We start from the raw sequence: 23,516 nt of genomic DNA on the forward strand, positions 1-23,516 counted from the left end.
AGCAATTTGCTTTGGATGCACTGTGATAAGGAAAACTTACACAGTGCAGCCAGAGCACACCTCTGTTTGAAGAAACGAGCCAAATGAGGAGCAGTGCTGCAAAGTTAAATCGTTGACAGTTCGTGCATGTGTCATTTTCTTTCTGCAGACAATGCTGCATTCTCTGCGATGACATCTCAGATCACTGCATGTTCTGCCTTGGGGCTATGGCCCTTTAAAATTTCACAGATTTTCTCAGGCAAAACAAAATAGCTATAAGAAAATCTACTGAACATTACATAAACTGCTAGAAAACAAGCATGCAACAAACACACTTTAAAGTCTCAGTAAAGTAATTTTGTGTTTATACACTGAGCATATCAGCAATAAAGCACTGCACAAGCTCTGTATACAAAACATATATTTAAAAGAAGTTATGGTTGTAATTTTGTTAGCATTTTGTTGCATTCCAAAAGGCACAACCATGAAAAGCCTGTTGAGTAAGTTTATGCTTATTAAGGGCGCATATAAATTAGTGCACGCACCGATCAAGCAGTCACTGTGTAGCAAGGTCATTTTTCTGAATCCTGCAGAATGAACACATGGCCTCCCTGACAGTAGTGGAAGCCACAATACCACTGTGTACATTCTGCTCAACCATTGAGAACTCGGGTAACTATTATATAGAAATATGTGTCCTTAACTGGCCTCAGCAGAGGAGATTAAAAGAAAACTACAGGATAACCTTCTGGTTTCCTGAGGGCAGGGTAATCCACAATTTTACAGTTAATGGGACAGTAAATGTAAAAATGTTTTATTCGTAATTGTGCACAATTAATTAACACAATGAACTGCTCAATTCTAAAAAATGCTTCCTATGAAACACAAAAAAAAATATTTTGCAATTTCCAAAAAAAAAAAAAGGGGGGATTCCAATGTCTATTACATTGTTCCAATGATATTCTATGTTTAAAAGATACCTCGGTAGGCATCTGGAGAACAGCATAGCAGGTAATAGTGCTGCCATCTAGCGGCCTTGCAAAACTGCTGCCATATAGTACGCCAGAAATGGGTCAGCTCCTATGCATACGCTCACCCTTTATTTAACAGAAGATAGCAAGAGAATGAAGAAAAAAAAATATTAGAAGTAAATTAGAAATTTGATCAAAATCTCATGCTCTATCTGAATCGCAAATTAAAAATGTTGGGTTTCATATCCCATTAATTCATCAAAAAGCCCTCTAATTACAAATGAAAAGCCCTCTTTGCCAGCGCGCCTGTTTTTTTTTAAAAAAAGTTACGGAGTGTTTTTCTAATGACAACCAGCTTGATTGCGGCATTTAGATAAATTTAGCACACTCCTGATATAGCTGTTGGAAGCAAACTATATTTATCTGAACGGTGCATTTGAGTGGGTTGTGATTGAAGAAGAAAAAAAATGTGACAGAAGGGGTTTCACTTGTAAAGGACAGGTTTTCTATTAAATAAAACATAGTGTTATTTTTAAAAGGCGAGAGGCTTACTGTGTTACTTGTGCAGATACTGCACAATTACAATTTTTTTTTTTATGTTTACTGACCCTTTAGATTACAGGAAAAGCGGTCAAAAAAGAACACGTTTCATTTTAAACGGCATAATATTTTTAGATTTTGAAGATTAAATATACAAAAAACAAAGTTAAGGATATATATATATATATATATATATATATAATTATATAGTATATAGTAATTTTATTAAAATATTCTCAACAGGCAAAGTTATATAAATGTGAATTCTTAATAAGAAGTATTGTAATATAAGAGAATACAAAAAATAAAATATAGTATGTGCAATTTTGACAGAAGCCAATGGAATATATACCTGGCTGTTTGTGGTAATGATAATAGTCACTAAGGCATGATCACTTATGGATATTAATAGATAAGGTTAACTAACTGAAAAGCCCTGGTGAATACAATGACATCAGCAGATTCAGGGAAAGCAGCAGGAAAACACCTGCTTCCTGAGAATTATGTCTAATACCTCTGTCTACTAGAGAGAGAAAGTAAAGCTGGAGATTGCTGTGAGTGAGCAAATGTGTGCACAGACACCACCCCTCTCCCCTACTGCAAATCACAATGTCAGGATACCTCAATCAAAGTGCCTAATTGCCAGCAAATACCTTTTTATAATGATGAGCTGTATGTAGTAGGAGGAGAGCACTTTCTTACTATAATAATCTACAGTAGACTGATTTATAGAGATGCTTGAACACCCAATGCAATAATCCTGCTTGAAGTGTCAACTGCATATACTAAATATTTGTATCAAAATCTAATTATATCAAATAAAGTCACAAAAATATTTGTGTATATCAAATAAAATATCCCCATATATCGTGCAACACGTTTCAGCTGAGACATGTGGTGCCTTTATTAGTCTCTTTGCAGGCAGTTAGCTACATTTCAGATAGCTGAGTCAAATCAGCACTAAATCATACAGTATCTATAAAGAAGTCATTTATAGCCATTTGACTACATCAAAGACAGACAAGGGGTTAATACGTTATGGATTAAGATCATTATATACCTGCATTTTGAAGAATTGACTTGTCTTTCTGGTTTTAATCAGCTTATGTATATACAATTTGCAGACTGGTCCAATTAAGATTACCACCCCCTGCTAAACATGGTAGGGTTCAAATCCTGCACTGCATACAATTTTAAATGAGCTAATAATGTAGAATTATTCCGTAGCTTTTTTAGTACTTGGTTTGCTAATAGAAGTTGCAGTTACCTTGCACGGCCTCCATGAAGCTGGTTCGCACATCCCTGGGATCGAGCAGCCAGGGGCTGAGGATGATGATACAGTCCGTGAAAGGGCACAGTAGCTTCAGTGTTACACAGAACCCACTCATGCAGAAGTGCACTGCGCTCAATGAAGTCTCAGTGTGCCTGTATAACCCTGCCCCCTACTCGGAATCCATCCTAAAACGGGCGCCGCCCTCCAACTCCTCCCTTGCAGTTTTCACCTAACCTTGGAAGAAATTAGTTATATATCTAGGAGACCAGTTTGGTGTCGCAACTGCCAGGCTGGGATTATGCTGGCGTCAGACTGATACTTTTTTTTTTTTGCAGAGGACAGGATCTCTTTAGATTTTGTTTTACTATCGGAGGCTGAATCTTTGCACCACCTTGTGGTCGTTACTGGAAGCGTTCCACTTAGTGTGTAGGTAACAGTTTGCAGTGACATTTAGAGAAGCATTTGGTTACAAAAACAGGAAATTATGTCGAATAGGTTGAGAAGTTTGCTTTATGTAATACTAGGACTAGGTGATAATAAGTCTATGTTTAAAAAATGGAACCCACAACAAAAAATAAAAAATGTAAAATTACATAAAAAAATAAATAAAGCTAACCAAAATAAAAAAGTTAAACCTAAACTAATACCCCTATAAAAATATAAAATCCCCAACAAAATAAAATCACCCCTAATCTAATACTAAACTACCAATACCCCTTAAACTGGCATTTTGTATGGTATTGCTCTAAGTTAAACAGCTCTTTTACTTAAAAAAAAATACCTATTACCCCCTAACAGTAAAAGCCCCCATCCAACCAACCCCCCAAATAAAAAACCTAACACTAAAAAAACCTAAGCTACCTATTGTCCCTAAAGGGGCATTTGTATGGGCATTGCCCTTAAAATGGCATTCAGCTCTTTTATTGCCCTTAAAAGGCAATCAGCTCTTTTACAGCCCATTTAATCCCTAATCTTAAAAATAAAAATAAATCCTAAAACTAAGCCCCAAATAGGTACTCACCGTTCCTGAAGTCTGGTGGAGAAGGTCTTCTTCCAGGCGGCTCCATCATCTATCTTCATCCGGAGCGAATGCGGCGTGGAACGAAGGTGCGGAGCGGTCTTCCCCGATGGGCGTATACAGAGCGGCAGTTCTCAGCGCCGGTCTTCAGCGGCGTGGAGGCTCCTCTTCATCCGATCTCCGGCGTACACTACAAATTGAATCGAAGGCACTGAATTCAATTTGGGGTACCTTGCATTCCTATTGGCTGATTTAAAAATTTCAGCCAATAGGAATGCAAGGTACCCCAATAAATATGGGGTGTCTTGCATTCAATCTTCAGTGTGCGGCCGATGATCGCATGAAGAGGAGCCTCTACGCCGCTGAGTATCTGTGCATCAGGGAAGTCAGCTCTGCACCTTCGCTCCGCGCCGCCTTCGCTCCGGATGAAGATAGAAGATGATGGAGCCGCCTGGAAGAAGACCTCCGCCGGACTTCAGGAACGGTGAGTACCTATTTGGTTCTTAGTCTTAAACTTTTTTTTATATTTTTTTGGGGGGTTTTATTTTTTAAATTAGAGATTTAATGGGCTTGTAAAAGAGCTGAATGCCCTTTTAAGGGCATTGCCCACACAAATGCCCCTTTAGGGGCAATGGGTAGTTTATTTTTTTTTAGTGTTAGGCTTTTTTATTTGGGGGGGTTTGGTGGGTGGGGGGGTTTTACTGTTAGGGGGGGACTTAGTATTTTTTGTTGAAATTGTTTTTTATTCATTTTTACAAATGAATTATACATGTGTCAAACATTCCATCATTTTACATCCAAATATCTGTCAACAGGTTCTTTACATTAGAAATTGTTACATCATTATATATTGAAAACATAGAATTGTTTCCATCTGATTCTTTTTTTTAAATTAAAAGCATTAGTTTCCTCTATTTGGGTCTCCATGTATGTTTCACTGTGGGTCTCGGCTCAAACCTCCCACATTCAAGATATGGTATAATTATCTTAATTACTATTTCTTAGTGCGACCTCGTAGTGCATAATAAACGGTTCCCATTGTAATAAGAAGCTCTCTTTATTGTTTAGGGATTCTGCTGCTGAACTTGCCATATTATAGTGGTATATGATCTTGTTTTTTTACTAGTTTAAAGCTTGGTGGTAATTGTCTTCCAGAATTGGGCAATGCTTAATCTCACTATCGTACAAATCATCATGACTAATTTATTATTTTGTTTTGAGAGCCCAGGAATCGGAAAGTGTAATATTGCTTGTTCTATTGTTAGTGTTATTCGCTTTTGGAATAATGAGCTCAATATTTCAGATGTTTGTTCCCAAGTGTCCCTGATTTTTTCACATTGCCACCACATATGTACCCCTCTCGCCGCACCCTCTATAGCAATAATGATTCTTCCGCCCACATGATCTTGTTGGGTAGAGATACCAACTGTAGGTCACCTTAATTAAGTTTTCCTTAAGCATTGCATTATGTGAGAAAGTTAATCCGTTAGTGAGGCTTGTAGTCCATGTCTTGATTGGCCATGTCTTGCCAATGTCTTGTTCCCACTTTATCATAAGTTGTGTTTTGCCTTCTGTATAGGTGCGGTTAAAATAAGGTATAAAATGGATATCGCTTCTTGAATGTGGTGATCGTAAAAAGACATAGTGCTTCTAACGTAGTGTTTGGGGGTATTTTTCATTACCTATAATTTCTTGTGCTCTGGATTTTAATTGTAAGTAATGGCGCCATATATTCTTGTCGTCACTGTCCAGTGCCTGATATTGTTCATAGGATATCATTTTGTCCTCTCTATAAATGTCTGTTATTCTATAAAGTTCTTTGTTGGACCATTTCTGTTGTACTCTTTTATTAATGGAAGAGGTAAGAGTTATTAAAGGAGTTACCCTTGATCTATTTTGAATTAGGGAGAATTTGGAGCTTAACAGTTTCCATAAGTATATAGTGTGTTTAATCGCAATATAATTGCATTTTTGAGGGAACTTGGTAGTGTCTGGAGTCCATAGTAGCTTAGCTAATGGATCAGTTTCCATGACACTAGATTCAATGCGAACCCATGGCGTTTTTTAGTTAGTTTTGAACCAATGTATGGTTTGTGCCATTCGTGCGGAATAATAATATGGAATTACATTTGGAAGACCTACTCCTCTCTTTTGCTAGTGCACATGAGTTTTTATTAATTCTAGCCCTTTTGCCCTGCCATATAAATCTTAAAATGTCTCTCTGGAGTTTATGCAGTTCTGAATGGGACATTGAAATAGGCAAAGATCTAAAGAGGTATAGCAGTTTTGGAAGTAGGGACATTTTAGTAGATATAACTCTGCCATAAAGAGATATTTTGAACGTTATTCATTTACTATTAAGTCTCTAATATGCTTAAAGGGACAGTCAACACCAGAAATGTTGTTGTTTAAATAGGTAGATAATCCCTTTATTACCCATTCCCAAGTTTTGCATAACCAGAACAATTATATTAATATACTTTTTACCTCTGTAATCACCTTGCATCTAAGCCTCTGCAAACTGCCCCCTTATTTCAGTTCTTTTGACAGACTTGCATTTTTAGTCAATCAGTTCTGACTCCTAGGAGCTTCACGTGCCTGAGCTTAATGTTATCTATATGAAACACATGAACTAACGCCCTCTATTGGTGAAAAACTGTCAAAATACTTTCAGATTAGAGGCGGCCTTCAAGGTCTAAGAAATGAGCATATGAACCTCCTAGGTTTAGCTTTCAACTAAGAATACCAAGAGAACAAAGCAAAATTGGTAATAAAAGTAAATCGGAAAGTTGTTTAATAGTGCATGCCCTATCTGAATCATTAAAGTTTTTTTTTCTTGACTGTCCCTTTAAACATAGCAATATAATTTGAATGGTATAAAGTGTAGATGTTAGTGGGGAGGTTGATCCCTAAATATTTATTAGAATTCCTTGCCCATTTAAATGTGAAATTTAATTCAAGTATTTTTTTTATTATGTTGTGGTAGTTTGATACTTAATGCTTTACATTTTTATTTGTGAATTTTATATCCTGAAAGGATTCCAAAATGTTGTATCATTAAAAAAATTGGGGGGACGAAGAGCAGTTGTTTAGTTAATGACAGAATTATGTCATCCGCGAATAGTGATATTTTGTGTTCTGAGTGTAACACTCTGATTTCCGAGATGCCAGCAGCTCTATGCTTAGCGCGAATAATAATGGTGAGAGCGGGCATCCCTGACGCATACCGTTGTTAATATGTATTTATCTGGATTGGTAACCAGATAGTTTGACGTATGCTGTCGGGAATGAGTATAAAGCTGCAATGGTGTCATGGAAAGCTCCAGTGATACCCACTCTTTTTGGTATAGTGAACATATAGTCCCAGTTAATTATATCAAACGCCTTCTCTGCATCCAAAGATAGGATTAGAGAAGGTGTTTTATGAACTGTGTATTATCAGGGGCTTCTCTATTCGTTATGAACCCCACTTGGTCCGGGTGAATTAATTTGTTAAGAAGAGGGTTAAGACGATTTGCTAATATTTTAGTAAATAATTTAACATCTTGATTGATCAAGGAAATAGTTTTGGCAGTGCTGTTTATTTTTACCGGGTTAAGGAATCACTGCGATTCTTGCCATCAACATTTCTTTGGGTATTTCTTTGCCTTGCAATATAGAGTTAAATACTTATGCTAATTGTGGTACCAAAATGGGTTGCAATAGTTTAAAGAAGAGACCTGAGTAACCGTCTGGCCTGTGTGCTTTGGAACCTTTAAGGTTTTTTATGCATACATTTATTTAATCATGAGTGATGGGATTATTTAGTGACTCAAGGTCTTCTTCTGTTATAGTTGGTAGGACGCTATCTCCTAGAAAAGCGTTTTCTATGGAGAGAGGGTCATTAGTGGTTTTATTGTCTGGAAGCTGTAATTGTAGAACTGTTGTGATTTTTGTGATCTCTTTTAATTTATTAGATAGTATCCTATCTGGTTTGTTCCCGTAAATGTAATATTGTGTATCGATTGCTCTTATTGATCTAATCGTGTCTTTATTTAAGAGCTTGTCTAATTCCTCATTTTTGGTTTTTAACCCTTTAAGGACACAGCTTTCAGTTTGCTCAATTGTTTTATGATGAAAAAATTCTGTCATATGTCCTTAAGAGGTTAATTGCTTTATAATTGCACATTTTGGGTTTTGTAATGACTGTATCCGTAACAGATTAACTTCTGTTTTAAATTCTGTCAGTTTGGCATCCTGGAGTTTGACTTTGCACTGTTTACTAGAGTCTGCTATTAGAAGACCTCTTACATAAGCTTTTAAAGCTCCCCATACATGGATAGGGTTAGATGTTGTGTTTTTGTTAATAGATATAAACTCTGCAATATGTTGTTTTAAGTTATAAAGAGTGACACTATCTAGGAGTAACCTTGTGTTTAATGTCCAGGATTTAGATCTGTGTGGATTGATAATGCCTGTTAATGAAATCTCTACTATGGAATGATCCGACCAGGAGCAATTCAAAATTGTGGGTTTGGTTAGTAGGGGTATCAGAATCTGACTCATAAATATGTAATTGATTCTAGAGTGTGTTTTGTGCATTGGAGAATAGTATGTGTAGTTGCGTATATCTTTGTTGAGTGAAACTGTCTATTAGGTTATGATCAAGGGAGAAGTCATATAGGATTTTGTTGGGCAATTTGGAAATATTAGTTTGTGGTGTTTCTTGTGTTGTTCTCTCTACTCTATTATCCATTGTGATGTTAAAATCTTACCCTATGATCGTTTTGTATCTTTTCCACAAAGTAAGTTTACTTAATTTTGTAATAAAAGCAGCTTGCTGATCATTGGGTGCATAAACATTGACTAGCAGAACTTGCGTGTTTTGTTTTAATCCCTTAATTATTATATATCTGCCTTCCCGTCTTTTATTACTGTTTCTTCTTTGAAGTTTAATGACAAGTGAAGAAATATTGTGACTCCACACTTCTTTTTTGGGCCTATGGCATGGTATTGTGTGTAGGGTATATTTTGTCCCAATATTTTAGGGTATATGATCTTGTGAAATGTGTTTCTTGTAGCATTACTATATGTGCTTTTAATACTTTATATTCAGAGATGGCCTCTTTTCTCTTGATGTCAGAGTTAAGCCCTCTGATGTTGTGTGATATTATCTTAATGGACATGGGATATTTTGGAAGAAAACATTACTAATATGGTACCTTTTGTTTGGAGATGAAAAAAAATGAATGGAAAGAGCCAAGACCCACAAAGACTAATGAAAAGACATTGTGGCCATGGATGACCCTTACCTTTAATCTTTGTTGAATGAGGAAACCTTTGTTATGAACAGAAAAAGAACATCCGAGAATATACATCAGTTGACATAACAAAACAAGATATAACTTGATTTTATAAACATTTTCGATGGGCATGAAAAACAAACAACTAAAGGAATGTCAGTAATTCTGACGTAGATACATTTAAGGGGATACATAATATGGCATGCCTATGTGAACTGTAACCAGACATGAACAATTCTCATCAACTGGTAGGGTAGAGGTTGATGGGGGGGGGGGGGGGGAATGAGGGGGGGAAGGGGGAAGGAAAGAGGGAGGTGGGTGAGATCCTGAAAGTGTTAGGAAAACTTCTTAGAAATAACTAGATTTTAAAAATACAGAAATATCTAGGTATATTTGTAACTTTAGTCCAGAACTTAAAACTATTAACCTTAATCATTGGCTGTTTACCCATATGCTTTGAGGCCTTCCATTCCTCATTCGGGTAAGTCCATATATTATATAGACAACTTACTGAACCTTTTATTCAAAATTATCTTCCTCACTTGGAGAATCTGAGTCATTGATATTGCTGAGATCGTGTTTTTGCTTCTTTGCTTTCCCAGTTTTTCAAACTGCGATCCATTCTCTCTGAAAGGTTTTTCTTTGAGGATTAGCATTCATAGGTGTGGCAGACACCTCTGTGGGGATCTTAAGGCGATCTAGAAGAACCTTTCCTTCCACCAGTGCAGGTAAAGGTGATATTCTGATGAGTAAAGACCAATTTGAAGGGAAAGTTCCACCTATATTTAATATGAACTTTGATAAGTGCTGTCGCTATAGGTCTCATTTCCCTCCTTTTTCGCAAAGTAATTGGAGCAAGACCAGTATAAATCTGAATAATATGGCCTTCATATTCTATGCTATGCTTAGATCTGGCGGCTTTCAATATCAGTTTTTCACATGGAAGTAATGAAGCTTGGTGATGACATCTCTCGTTGATATTTGCTGTGGTTTTGTGAGGACTCTGTGTACACAGTCCATTAATAGCATGTTGGGTTATATTTCTGGAACTATTTGGTGGAAGAGGTCAGATATTGTTACTTGGAGGTTTTTGTACAAGTCAGGGAGGTTTCTGATGCGTAAATTGGATCTGCGCAATCTGTTTTTAAGATCCTCAATCTGGTCCTCTAGTTTGGTGATGTATGCTGTGTTGTCTTGTATAGAATTTCGGGGTTGGGGAATTTCTTCCACAACATTGTCTAGTTTTTCTTCTATTTCTGCCGTGCGTCCTATTTCTCTAATATGCTGTCGTAGCTCTGATAAAGCTGTTTTTAGTTCCTCCTGAAATAATGATTTTATCTGAGTTAAGAGTTCCTTGTTTGGGGTGTCCAAAGTTGCTTGTCCTATCACTTCGGAAGTGCTCACTGTAGGACTGTAGATTTTGGATGGGGAGCTTTTGTCTAGGACCTTTTGTTTTGACTGAGACTTGGATAGGCATTCCATGACAGTTTGAGTTTTGTTTTTCATCTTGTCAGATATTTCAGCTTGCAGGGTATAAGCTTTTTAATGTAATTCTGTTATAGTAGAAGGATCCTGGCAGGTATCTCAGAGTGCTCTTGAGTGCTTCTCAGGATCTGAGTAGAAGTGTGGGGAAGATGCTTAAAATATGCTGTTCATGTCTAGTTTTCTTCGCCTAGATGTGGTTTATTATTTTCCAGACTTATTGAAGTCTTCCATCTGTTTCCCTCCTAAGCAATAAGAGGCTCCATTAATGCTCCTCAGTGGAGATGTGTATGTCAGGAAATTAGGTTGGAGCTTGCTGCCAGCCAGTATGTGGCTGATGGTTCCTTCGTCTGGTGACTGATTGACCTTTTAGGAAAGATTCCTAATTAATCCTGAACCATTGCTATGTAAGCTGCACTGTCCAGGTAGGGAACTGAGTAGCTTTAGTTGTAAAGGTCTAAAAAGGAACCTTATCTTAGTCCTGTATGCCTTTAACATGGGAGGCTTAAATAAGCATGACGAGTTTTTGTAGTTCAGACGTCAAGGACCTGCTTAAAGATTATAATGCTGCTTAGCAATTTAACTTTATTGTAATTGTTCCCTGAATTTTCAGTACTATGAAAAAATATGGCGTTTTTTCCCACCTTGCGTTATGAAACTGTTGTTTATGAATCACACTGTCACGGGTGTGGTAAGGACCAAGTAAGCTTAATACTGATTTTAGGGTGATTGTATTCCATATGCTCCAAGGAGTGCCGTATACAGCTCTGTTTAGCTAGCGTGTAAGTATCACGCTGTGTTGCGCCTTTCTTCTTACCCTTCCGGATGAAGCTTATGTTATTAGGGTATTGCCGCTTTTGCTGATCCAAGAAGCCGGATGATTGTCCACCCAGTGAAAGGTTACTGTCCACAGCCGCTGGAGCTCCACCCCGAACCTCCGGCAGCTGCAACCTGCTCCCAAGGCCTCAGGTGTTGCGTGAAGGAGCTTCAAGTCTTCAATGCTTTTACAAAGGTCAGCGATGGTGGTTGAATCAGTAGTCCAACTTGATCCGTTGGAAAATTAAAGGTTTTAGACCATAAAAGTAGTATTTAGAAATACTATGCACGGAGCTCAAATAAGACACGGCTGTTAGCTCCGCCCCCTATGTTGATGATTTATTTAATGATAGCACTGACAAAATGACTCCATGGATTCCAGACTGTCTACCTATGCAGGCTGTCATTCAGCACCTTGCTCCTAGCTTGAAAGCCTTGGACTTAGTATTTTTTAAATGTAAAAGCGCTGTCTAACTTAGGACAATGCCCTACAAAAGGCTCTTTTAAGGGCTATTGGTAGCTTAGTTTAGATTAGGAGGTGTTTATTTATTTTCATAGGGATAAGGTTTAAATTTTTTTTATTTGTGATAATTTTATTTATTTTTTTCTGTAATTTTAGAGTTTTTTATTTTTTTTAATTTTAGATTCATTTTTTTGTAATTTAATGTTAGGTTTTATTATTTTATTTGTAACTCAGTATTAGGGTTAATTTAGGGGGTGTTAATTAGGTTTATTGCAATGTGAGGGGTTAATGGTTTATTGGTTAATATTTTAATTATGTTATTTGCATTGTTTAATTTGCAGATTAGGGGTTAATTACTTTATTATTTTGTGAAGTGGGGGTTGGCGGTTTAGGTTTTTGTCAATACTTCGTGCGGGAGGTTAGTTTTTTTTTGTTATACTTCATGCGGGCGGGTTGTTTTTTTTTTAATTTCTTTTCTTTTTTTTTTTTTTTTTATAATATTTTTTATTGAGGTTAAGACAAGTGTTACAGAAAATATTCATCCAGTGACCATGAAAATATGACAGTGAAACATATATTGTAGGCCCGAATATATATCTAAAAAGTGGAGGCAAAACCATTCTGGGCCAAGATCTTATGTGTCTCTGGAAGAACATCAAAACAATAACTATATAATATAGAACAACTTCTGGTGTCAGTATTGCCAGTATTGAAGATCATGAAATTTACAAACAGTGTCTGGCAAACAAACGTGCATTTGTAATACATGTGTAACCAGCATAGCAATACAGGAGAATGTAACCTCATTTTTACATTATATATAGTAAGTATGGTCTCCACAATGCCATTGATGCAGTTATTTAATCTAAAAGAGAGAAAACATTGGGGGCAAGTGGAGATTAGAGTTTGTCTGGCCACTCTTGGACCAGGTTAGCGAGAGGGGTAAAGGGAGTGCAGCGGGCAAGAGCCGCTCGAAGTGGAGTGGGGGAGGAGATGGGGAGCGGAGCCTTATAAGATACTGAATTAGTAAAGTGCTAGAGTAAAGTAACAGTCTGATTATGTCATCATAGGTGTAGCCTACAACCTGAGGTATACGTGATTAATTAAATGATAAGGAGTACTATAGTCCACTCAGGCTATAACAATGGACGAATTCAAGGTGAGCCCTATGTATAGCAGTGTTTTATGGGCTATATAAGAGTAGAATGTGTTGCTCCTTTCAATGGGAAGTAGTTGATGTATTCTCTTGTTAAAACTATTTAGTATATAGGCATACATGTTAGGTCTATAAGTTATATAGGAGTTAGCTACAGCAGATCTCCCGACTACCATATGTACAATAATGGAGCAAGCAGAATGAAATAAGGAACTACCTAAGATTATGGAGGTTACAAAGGTGAATGGGTCCTCTAGGCTTAATGAAGGAGGTTGGGAGAAGATTAGTGTAAGAAAAAGAAATAACAATAGTGTACAATTAAAAAACGCTAAACTTAACCCTGATATAAGAGCCCCTTTATGTATATAAGCTACCAGTATTGAGAGCAGGGTGAGATCTAGGTATATGCTAGAAGCACTGTTTACAAATAACTGTACAGCAAGCATCTAAGTCACAACAAAAGTTAAGACAGTTCAAGTATTATGAACAAAACATATTTGTAAGATTATAATAGTATAGGAGACCAACTATAGTGTCTATATTGAACTCAGCTAATGATGAACTACTAATAATATACATTGTGTAAAAAGCTGACCTTCAGTATATTTAGCTATGGCTCAGTGTTGGTTCAGCTGTAGTATTAAGCAGATCATAGAGCCCTTTTCTCTCTAGATGGGTGTGTTGTGTTGCTTAGACATTAACCTTAGCAAATTTAGATTTTGACTATACACATATATAATGGCACTACCCTATTTTATCTAGTATCAAGCAAAGGATAAGAAGAAAGAAGGAAGAATGAAACTCATATTCACATTACAGAATAATCCTCACTAAAGTAAATGTAAATAGGAAGGCAAGATAAACCTGAGGGGTATAAATGTGAAAAACCTTAGTGAGCTTGTAAATACCCCCTTATATACAGGCAGTTAATAATTAAACAGCTAAACAATATAGCGGTATACATTAATCTGTAAACACCAAACTAAAGTCCAAACAACATATGCAAATAGAGCTCAATTTTAAGCTTGTCTGGAGATAGGATCAGGTAAAACAACTTCACAACAAGCGGATGTGAACAGTCAGGGCTTGTGGTTTGTACGATAACTGAGCCCTTCAAAGTGTATAGACAAGTCCTAGTCTCTAGCCTACCCCAACGGGCAATAATGACCTCCATAGTAAGAGCCACTGTAATAAGCCTCTGCAGTTAATTTTCGGGGCAGGATCAGAGCCGACTCCCAGCATACTTGTAGCGCTCCCAGGGTACAGACACAAGCTGGTGTCTCCAAGAATAATTCTGCAGTCCGGGAGGTCTGAGCGTGAGATACAAGGAGCGGAGGCTGTGTGCAATAGTGCGGAACTTAGAGGCTGCCATCCAAATTGGGCTTGACGCTTCCCAGCGACCGGCCGCATCGCTAGGAAGTAGAAAGTAAGTTCCTCCGTGACCCATGAGACAGGAGAAGAGACTCCGGGTGTATCTCCAGAAGCCGCAGTGCCGGGACCCAGCTGTCGCCTGGGGAGAGCAGTCGTAGTGACCGGAATGCAGGGTAAGCTATAGCACTTGACTCGGGGCAATGAAACTAGGGAGCCCCATCTAACAGGTGTCTGGCGTGAGTTCGCAGGAGATCTTTGCTGTCGGCGATGTATCCTGACTTTCAAGTTCTGAGCAGGAGACCATTCTGGCATATATAGCGGTGGGGGTATTTTAGCTGTAAGGGTGGATTCAGAGCGACTTTCATGGAGCCTCAGTTGCATCAGATTAGTCTGTTCCATGATGGGGTCCGCTGTGGATTCAGACTGCGTGGGGTCCTGATGGTTCATGATAGTATTCCCAGTATGCTCTTCAGTCTCCCATTTCTCATAGCTGGCGCCAGAGCTTGTGAGCTCCTGATGTAAGGAGTGTGACAGGTCATGAAAACACCAATCCATTTTCCGTTCAAATGCAGTTAACAGATCAATGGCCACTGAGTGTGAATGGTGCCGGTCCATGTTAAAAAAGTTACACAGACCGCTACAGGACCGTAATAAAGGAGCTATTCACAGTATAAGAGTGCCAGCGTGGTTAGGAAAATGGCGCCTTCTTCGGTTTTGTTTTGCTGCAGCGGTCTCAGTCGTCCTAAATTACAGGATATGGCACTACCCCAAGCTCTTGTGCTGTCCAGACAGACATAGGTATTTTACCTCTTAATTAAATGTTTTTAAATGAAAGGTTGCCTGCCCTGAGCGGTCTTAAATGCAAAAATCTGATAATAACAGCCGGAGCTGAGGTGAAGTGCGACTGCTCAGATGCAGAGCCAACTCCGCCCCCCGTTTTTTTTTAAATTTCATGCAGGTGGTTACGTGTTTTTTTTTTATTTCTTGCGGATGGTTACGTGTTTTTTCGTTATTTCATGGGGGCGGTTGTGTGTTTTTTATTTTAAGGCTTTGTTTGCCTATGCTGCATCCAGGTGGACTCTTTTGGCTACGTGGGCAGCCAACATTCTTTTGGCTGCCTCGGACAGCCACCATTCTTTGGAGGATGCGTTTGCAAATGGCGACGGACGCGTTACAAATGCAATTATAGTATAGATGTTGTTACTTGAAAGAATATTTGATATTTATTTGGGTATTTTATAATTAAAAACCGTTCCTAGTTCCAATTATTTTACTCTGACCTATACACCTGAAAAATAAACTATAGTTGCTACTTCAGATGTAGAGCTGCAGGTTTCAAGCACATTTGTTTCTACTTTCAAAATATCAACACAAGTAAAAAAAAAAGGTATTTACATTTCTAAAAATCAGGTCCATTATGATGGCAAATGTGGATTATGATAGCCTTGGTGACTCTATTATCCCAATTTTATTAAAGACAGGAGGTGAGTATTTTAGTTTCTTTACTTTCTAAAACTCCAGCAGTAATACAAGTACAGAAAAAAGCAACATAGTATCTCAGTACAACCAATCAACCAATCAGAACATAATAAAGCAGGACTCTGGGCAATCCTCTTTCTTTACTGGTCCCAAAAACCGGACTGATCCTCAGGAACACTTGAACAGAACAAAGACCAATGGGCCCCAAAGGTAACGATAGTGGAATGATAGGAAATATCCCAGAGCAGAGTGAGTTTGTGAAATGAGGTAAGCAGTACTCACAGTAGGCAGGGTAGTCCTTCACGGAAATAGAATGAAGGTACAGAAGGGTCAAGACAGATAGAGTCCGGTAACAGGAAGGCAATCCAGCAGAATTGTAGTTCAGGGGTAAACCGATAGAATGACCAGGAACAGGCAGGTGTCAGCAACAAAAGGAAATCCAGCAGTATAACAGTTCAGGGGTAAACCAATAGAATGACCAGGAACAGGCAGGTGTTAGCAACAAAAGGAAATCCAGCAGTATAACAGTTCAGGGGTAAACCAATAGAATTGTCAGACAGGCAGAGTTCAGCAATGGTAAGGCAATCCATTACTTTAGGGGTTAAGCAAGCAGAGAGGTAAGCAAAGCAGAGTTCAGTAACTTTATAGCAATCCAGCACTTTAGGGGTTAAGCAAGCAGAGTGGTCAGTCAAGCAGAGTTCAGTAATGATATAGCAATTCAGCACTTTAGGTGTTAAGCAAGCAGAGTGGTCAGTCAAGCAGAATTTAGTAACAATATAGCAATCCAGTAATAGTAAGTAACACAGCACCCAGAAGCACACACAGTAACACCTATACTTGGGCACAGGTGAGAGCAACTGAGGTACTTACATAGGGCAGGATTCGTACCACAGGAGGGATCCGGAACCGGTATCAGAAGAGGGGCGTGCAGATGATGACATCATTGCTGGCGCCTGAAGCCACTGCAGCATCTATTGCAATGGACAGAGGATGCGGGGTGCGCAACAGCGCAGCGGCGTGACAGGTTAGACATAAGAGATCAGTAAAGGGACTGATCCAGACCTATGTATGGGAACAGTATTCCTTAAGACATCTGGCTACACACAAAAGCAGTTCTGACTCTAGGTAAGGGTATGAGAGAGAAGACAAAAAAGTTTTTGCACATCTATTAATATGAAATTGGAGGCCTGAAGGGGACAAAGAAAATCCTTCTACATCTAGTGCTTGGACATCTGAAGCTCGTCTAAAGGACAGGAGACAGAGAAGAGTGGCTAAGTTTGCTTAGTTGTTTCAGGGATAACTGAGGGTTATCCGGCCATGACTGAAACAAGGAGAGATCTTAGAAACATCCCAAAGGGATTTGTATTTAGATTGAGGAGGTATCCTAACGCGAATGCCCCTTAGGAGGTGAGAAATTAGGTAATCCTTACCTAAGGGTAACCCATTTATGGGGAGATAAGCGGCTGATAAGGCTGAGCGGAATAGGTTAATTGAGCTAGGAGGTTAGCTACAGTTACTGCACCAATGAACCCAGAGCGACCAGGCGGTCAAGTAGGACCGATGAGTTCCTAGTGCCCAGGAGTCCCAGCGGAGACCTTGAGCTGTGCTCGAAAGGCCTGAGGGGTCCCAGGAACCCCTGAAACAGTTCACGCTAGGAGATAAAGGGATCCATCTAGCACCAACGGGTGAGGGGTTCTTTCTGTGCTCCTCAGGAGATCCTGGAAGGGTGGGATCAGGAGAGGGGAATGACAAGAGAGTTCTAACAGGGCTGGTAACCAGGCTTAAGCTGGCCAAATGGGAGTGATGATGACCACTTAGATCTGGAGTATGCAAATATAGGCTAGGACTCTAGAGATCATGGAGAAGGGGGGGGGGAAGGTGTAAGTTCCTTCAGCGGGCCAATTCTGGAGAAAGGCATCTGTGGCTTGAGCTCCTGGGTCTGGTAGCCAACTGAAGTAGGTTGGAAGTTGGTAGTTGGTATGGGACCCAAATAGGTCAAAGGACCTCTGAGAGAGAGAATTTGGAAAAAGATCTGCCTGTTCAATTTCCAGTCGCTGGCATTTCTTGAGTATCTGGAAAACCAGTCCCCTATGATGTTGGATTGTTCTGGAAGATATTCCACCACTGTTGATATATTGTTTGCAAAGCAGAACTGGTAGAATTGTTGTGTTAAATTCAACAGGGTCAGTGACTTGGTGCCGCCTAGTTTGTTAATATATTGGACAGCTGAGATGCTGTCCATCTGGAGGAGGACACAACAGTTCATTAATTAGTCCTTGAAGGATTGTATGGCAAAGGAGCCTGCTATGAGCTCTAGGCAATAGATATGGAGTGATGACTCCGCTGGGGTCCATTTGCCTCCCATGGATTGAAAATCAAAAGACGCGCCCCAACTGAGGAGGCTGACATCGGATTCTATTAAATAATCTGGGGAGGATCCAAAAATTGCTCTGCCATTCCAGGCTTCCATGTTGTGAAGCCACCAGTAGATTTCTTGTCTGACTTCGGGAGAAAGAGTCACCGTTTGGGCAAAGGAGGGATCTTTGTAGAGGTAAGAATGTTTCAGTCTCTGCATGACCCTGTAGTACAGGGGTCCAGGGAAAATCGCTTGGATAGAAGATGACAAAAGGCTGATGATTCTGGCTAGTTGTCGCAGTTGAATATGAGGTTTTCTCAGGGATAATCTGAGCTCCTTCCGAATAGTGGCAAGTTTGGCATCTGTGAGAGCTAGGGTAACTGTCGCTGAGTTTACCGTGAAGCCTAAGAATTATAGGGATTGGGAAGGGGTTAGAAAGGATATGTAATGTAGATGACAAATCCTAAGTTTTGAAGGAGGTTCATAGAGAACTCGAGTTGGTTGAGAAGGAGAGATTTGTCCTAGGCCAAAATAAGGATGTCGTCCAGGTAGAGGGTAAGCCTAATACCCCTGCTTCTCAGAAAGGCATTTGCTGTTCTCATTATCTTGAGGAAGCACCAAGCTGCTGAGCTGAGGCAGAAAGGGAGACACATAAACTGCCAAAGTTCCCCTTTCCTCAAGAACTGGAGATAATAATGGAACACTATGCATAGAAACTGTTAAGTATGCATCTTTTAGGTGTAGGCAAACCATCCAGTCTTGGCTTTGTAGGGTGTCTCTGAGGAGGTGTATACCCTCCATCTTGAAGTGGCGATAGACTAGAAAAAGGTTTAATTCCCTTAGGTTGACGACTGGGCGAAAGCCCCCATCCTTCTTTTTGACTAGGAACACATTGCTCATCCTCACAATCTCAATGAATGAGTGGTAAGAGAAAGTTAGATAGTCTTATATTAAAGAGAGATTAATTAGCACAGGACAAATTTTATATCACCTTTCTGCTGGAGAGCAGTAAAGAAAGAGGGAGAGGATTGTCCAGAGTCCTGCTTTATTACTATTTTATTATTATTATTATCGGTTATTTGTAGAGCGCCAACAGATTCCGCAGCGCTGTAAACAAAGGGGGAGTACAACAAAACAATTATAGGGTAGAGGGCCCTGCCAAGAGTTGCACTGTTGTAGTCAGCTCTTAAGAAGGTGATCTACAGACAGCTGGACTTTTAGGCTTACATGCTAAGAGGGTTCAGGGGATTGCAGTGGAGGAGAGGAACTGGTATTAGGAAAGGTTAGCGTAGGTTGTATGCGTCCCTGAACAGTAGAGTCTTTAGGGAGCACTTGAAGCTTTTAAAACTAGAAGAGAGTCTTGTGGAGCGAGGCAGAGAGTTCCATAAGATGGGAGCCAGTCTGGAGAAGTCCTGTAAACGGGAGTGTGATGAGGTGACAAGAGAGGAGGAGAGTAGGAGGTCATGAGCAGAGCGAAGGGGACGGGAGGGAGAGTATCTGGAGACAAGGTCTGAGATGTAGCGGGGAGCAGTGCAGTTGAGGGCTTTGTATGTAAGAGTGAGAGTTTTGTGTTTGATCCTAGAGGCAAGAGGAAGCCAGTGAAGGGATTGGCAGAGAGGCGCAGCAGATGAAGAGCGACGTGTAAGGAAGATGAGTCTGGCAGAGGCATTGATTATGGATTGTAAAGGAGCTAGGCGGTAGGAGGGGAGACCAGAGAGGACAGAGTTGCAGTAATCAAGGCGGGAAAGAATGAGAGAGTGGATTAAAATCTTAGTTGTGTCTTGTGTAAGGAAGTGTCTAATTTTAGAGATGTTTTTAAGGTGGAAGCGGCAGGCTGTGGCCAAGGACTGAATGTGAGGAGTGAAGGAAAGATTTGAGTCAAATGTGACCCCGAGACATCGGGCATGCGGGGTAGGGGTAATGATGGAGTTGTCGACAGTTATAGAGATATTGGGGGTGGAGATTTTGGAAGAAGGGGGGAAAATGAGGAGCTCAGTTTTGGAGAGATTTAGCTTGAGGTAGTGAGAGGACATCCAGGAAGAGATGTGAGAAAGACAGTTAGTGACACGGGTTAGCAAGGAAGGAGATAGTTCTGGTGCAGAGAAGTAGATTTGGGTGTCATCGGCATACAGATGATATTGGAAACTGTGGGACTTAATAAGGGAACCTAGTGATGACGTATAGATTGAGAAGAGAAGGGGACCGAGGACAGAGCCTTGCGGTACTCCGACAGAAAGGGGTGACGGGGCAGAGGAGGCCCCAGAGAAGGCTACACTGAAGGTACGGTTTGACAGGTAGGAAGAGAGCCACGAAAGGGCTGTGTCACAGATGCCGAAGGATTGGAGGGTTTGGAGCAAAAGAGGGTGGTCGACAGTGTCAAAGGCTGCGGACAGATCGAGGAGGATAAGCAGAGAGAAGTGGCCTTTTGATTTAGCTGTAAGTAGGTCGTTGGTGACCTTAACAATAGCTGTCTCTGTGGAGTGATAGGGACGAAATCCAGATTGCAGCGGGTCAAGAAGGGAGTTTAACGTAAGGAAATGGGATAGGCGTGCATATACTAGTTTTTCGAGAAGCTTTGAAGCAAGAGGGAGGAGGGAAATTGGGCGGTAGTTGGATGGGGAGGTAGGATCAAGGGAAGGTTTTTTGAGGATAGGTGTGACCAGTGCATGTTTCAATGATGAGGGAAATGTACCAGTGCTGAGGGAGAGGTTGAAAATGTGTGTTAGTATAGGGGTAAGGGTATCAGAGAGAGAGGGGAGCAGCTGTGAGGGGATAGGGTCAAGGGGACAGGTAGTGAGGTGAGAGCGCAGTATAAGTGCTGAAACTTCGTCCTCAGTAACAGGGGAGAATGAACTAAGTTTCAGGTTATGAGGGTTGTGGTTGAGTGAGAGTATTTGAGGGGGGGGAGAGAATGGAATTGTGTTGAGAGCTGATTTCATGTCTGATGGAATCAATTTTGTTAATGAAGTGACTGGCAAAGTCTTGAGCTGACAGAGAAGTTGTATTAGGAAGTGGGGGAGGGCGGAGGAGACTATTGAAAGTGGAGAACAGACGTTTTGGATTTGAAGAAAGATTAGAGATAAGAGTAGAGAAGTAGTGTTGCTTGTGGAGATTAAGGGCAGAGTAGTAGGAGTTCAAGATGAATTTGTAATGAAGAAAATCAGCTGAACTCCGTGATTTTCTCCAATGCCGTTCAGCAGTACGGGAACATCTGCGTAGGTACCGTGTCAGAGGAGTATGCCAGGGCTGGGGATGAGTGTGTGATTTCCTAGCAGTGGTAAGAGGGGCGAGATTGTCAAGGACGGATATAAGGGTGGAATTATAGTGGCAGATAGATTGTTCAGGGCAGGAAAAGGAGGAGAAGGTTGAGAGGAGCGGTTGAAGGGAATTAGCAAGTTGTTGCTGATCTAAAGACCTAATGCTTCTGTGAAGTTTGGTATGAGGAGTAGAAGGTGGGAGAGTTGTAGGAAGGGATGATATGTTGCAGGTAAGGAGATGGTGGTCAGAAAGAGGAAAAGGGGAGTTTGAGAAGTTTGAGAGAGTGCATCGATAGCTAAACATCAGGTCAAGGGAGTGACCGTCTTTGTGAGTGGGAGAATCAGTCCATTGTGACAGACCAAAAGAGGAAGTGAGTTGCAGAAGTTGTTTAGCAGATGAGGCAGTGGGATTGTTAATGGGGATGTTGAAGTCGCCAAGAATGAGGGCAGGGGTGTCTGAGGAAAGGAAATAAGGAAGCCAGGCAGCAAAGTGATCTAAAAATTGAGTTGGGGAGCCAGGGGGGCGGTATATGACTGCAACACGTATAGAGAGGGGAGAGAATAACCGAATCATGTGTGCTTCAAATGAAGAAAATGTGAGTGAAGAGAAGGGCTGTATTTGTTGGAAGGTGCAACGAGAGGAAAGTAAAATACCGACACCACCTCCTTGTCTATTGCCAGACCTAGGAGTGTGGCTGAAATGGAGACCCCCATGTGACAGTGCAGCAGTGGATGCTGTGTCTGAAGCAGAGAGCCAGGTTTCTGTAAGAGCCAGAAGGTTAAGAGAGTGGGAGATGAAGAGATCATGGATAGAAGTTAGCTTGTTGCAAACAGAGCGAGAGTTCCAGAGTGCACAAATGAAGGGGGAGGGGGTTTTAGATGTAAGAGGAATGCGATTAAGGTTACCAGAGTTTAGTTTTTGAAGTCTATTGAAAGGCACACAAGGATGTGAAAGGTTAGGAGGTTGTGAGGGACCAGGATTAGGGGAGATGTCGCCAGCAGCTAGTATGAGCAAGAGGGAGAGTGACATGAGATGAGAAGCAGATTTGCAGTAATGAGACTGTTGTTTAACTGAAGTGCAGGGGGGAGAGAGAGTATTTAGGAATAAGTAGAGTTCATGAGTACAAAAGTAAGGTGAGTATAAGAGAGATGGGCTAATGAACAGTGCAGGTGGAGAGGGAGAAGGAGTAACTGAGTAATGTAGTTTGTTGTAGAGACAAGAGGTAGCAAAAAGGAATATGAAGATATTGAGCATTATTCTGAAAGTGGGAACCAAGTAAACACATAAGACACAGTGTTACAGCAGCACTTGCAAGAGGATACAATGATATAAATAAAACATAGTAATACAAGAGTACTTGCCTTGTGTCTTGCCCCTTGCCCAATCCTTGTTCAATTCTTGTATAATTCTTAAAAATTAATGCCTCACTTATAAAATGTTCACTTTGAAAATGTGAACATATGCTATTGTTACTATGTACTATGTTCTGATTGGTTGTACTGAGATATTATGTTCCTTTTTTTCTGTACTTGTATTATTGCTGAGTTGTAGAAAGTAAAGCAAAATAGGAGCCTCTTGTTGCCATAAAATTCCTAATCATCCCAATTTATAATAAAGGGACATTAAACTGCTGGACGCCAACAGAATTGTTAATACTCACCATACTATTTTTTTCTCCTGAGCCTGTAGCTTTCCACAGTAGTTCCTTGTTTTATCCATTTACAGTTGCCTTTTGGTTACTCTCCTCCTCTTCATATTAGATGCTGCATTCTTGGAGCTCACATATTTTTGGACCCTGTGATAGATCACAGATCAGTGATGTTTTTTTCTCAGCTGTATGTCTTACTACAGGTTAAAACACACATAGTGGCAGGTTTATATTTTTGCAGTTTTTATACAAATTTCATCTTTAGATACACTCGTCTCTTCATACGTCAGCAATGACGAATCCGGCTTCCTACAATCATGGCTTTCCCCCCAGAGCAAACATTGCCTGAGGCCGCGCGTGATTGGAGGAAGCTGGATTCTTCATTGCTGACGTATGAAGAGACGAGCGGCGGGAGGGGGGGGGG

The 23,516-nt window shown here is 40.2% G+C and overlaps 1 protein-coding gene across 3 annotated transcripts in view; it reads right to left on the reverse strand.

The window, feature by feature from the left end:
* The window catches only part of GCNT1 (glucosaminyl (N-acetyl) transferase 1), a 72,923-nt gene extending 49,639 nt beyond the window's left edge, over window positions 1-23,284 (reverse strand). For 2 of the 3 annotated variants that reach the window (XM_053702486.1, XM_053702487.1), the window contains exon 1: window positions 2,758-3,026. The gene's annotated coding sequence lies outside the window, so the exon portion shown is untranslated. Of the gene's footprint in view, window positions 1-2,757; window positions 3,027-23,104 lie in introns of those variants that run through there. The other variant, XM_053702488.1, reaches the window with a different exon arrangement.
* Window positions 23,285-23,516: the final 232 nt, after the last annotated feature.

This window comes from Bombina bombina, chromosome 2 (assembly GCF_027579735.1).
Source record: "Bombina bombina isolate aBomBom1 chromosome 2, aBomBom1.pri, whole genome shotgun sequence".
Lineage (NCBI taxonomy): Eukaryota > Metazoa > Chordata > Amphibia > Anura > Bombinatoridae > Bombina > Bombina bombina.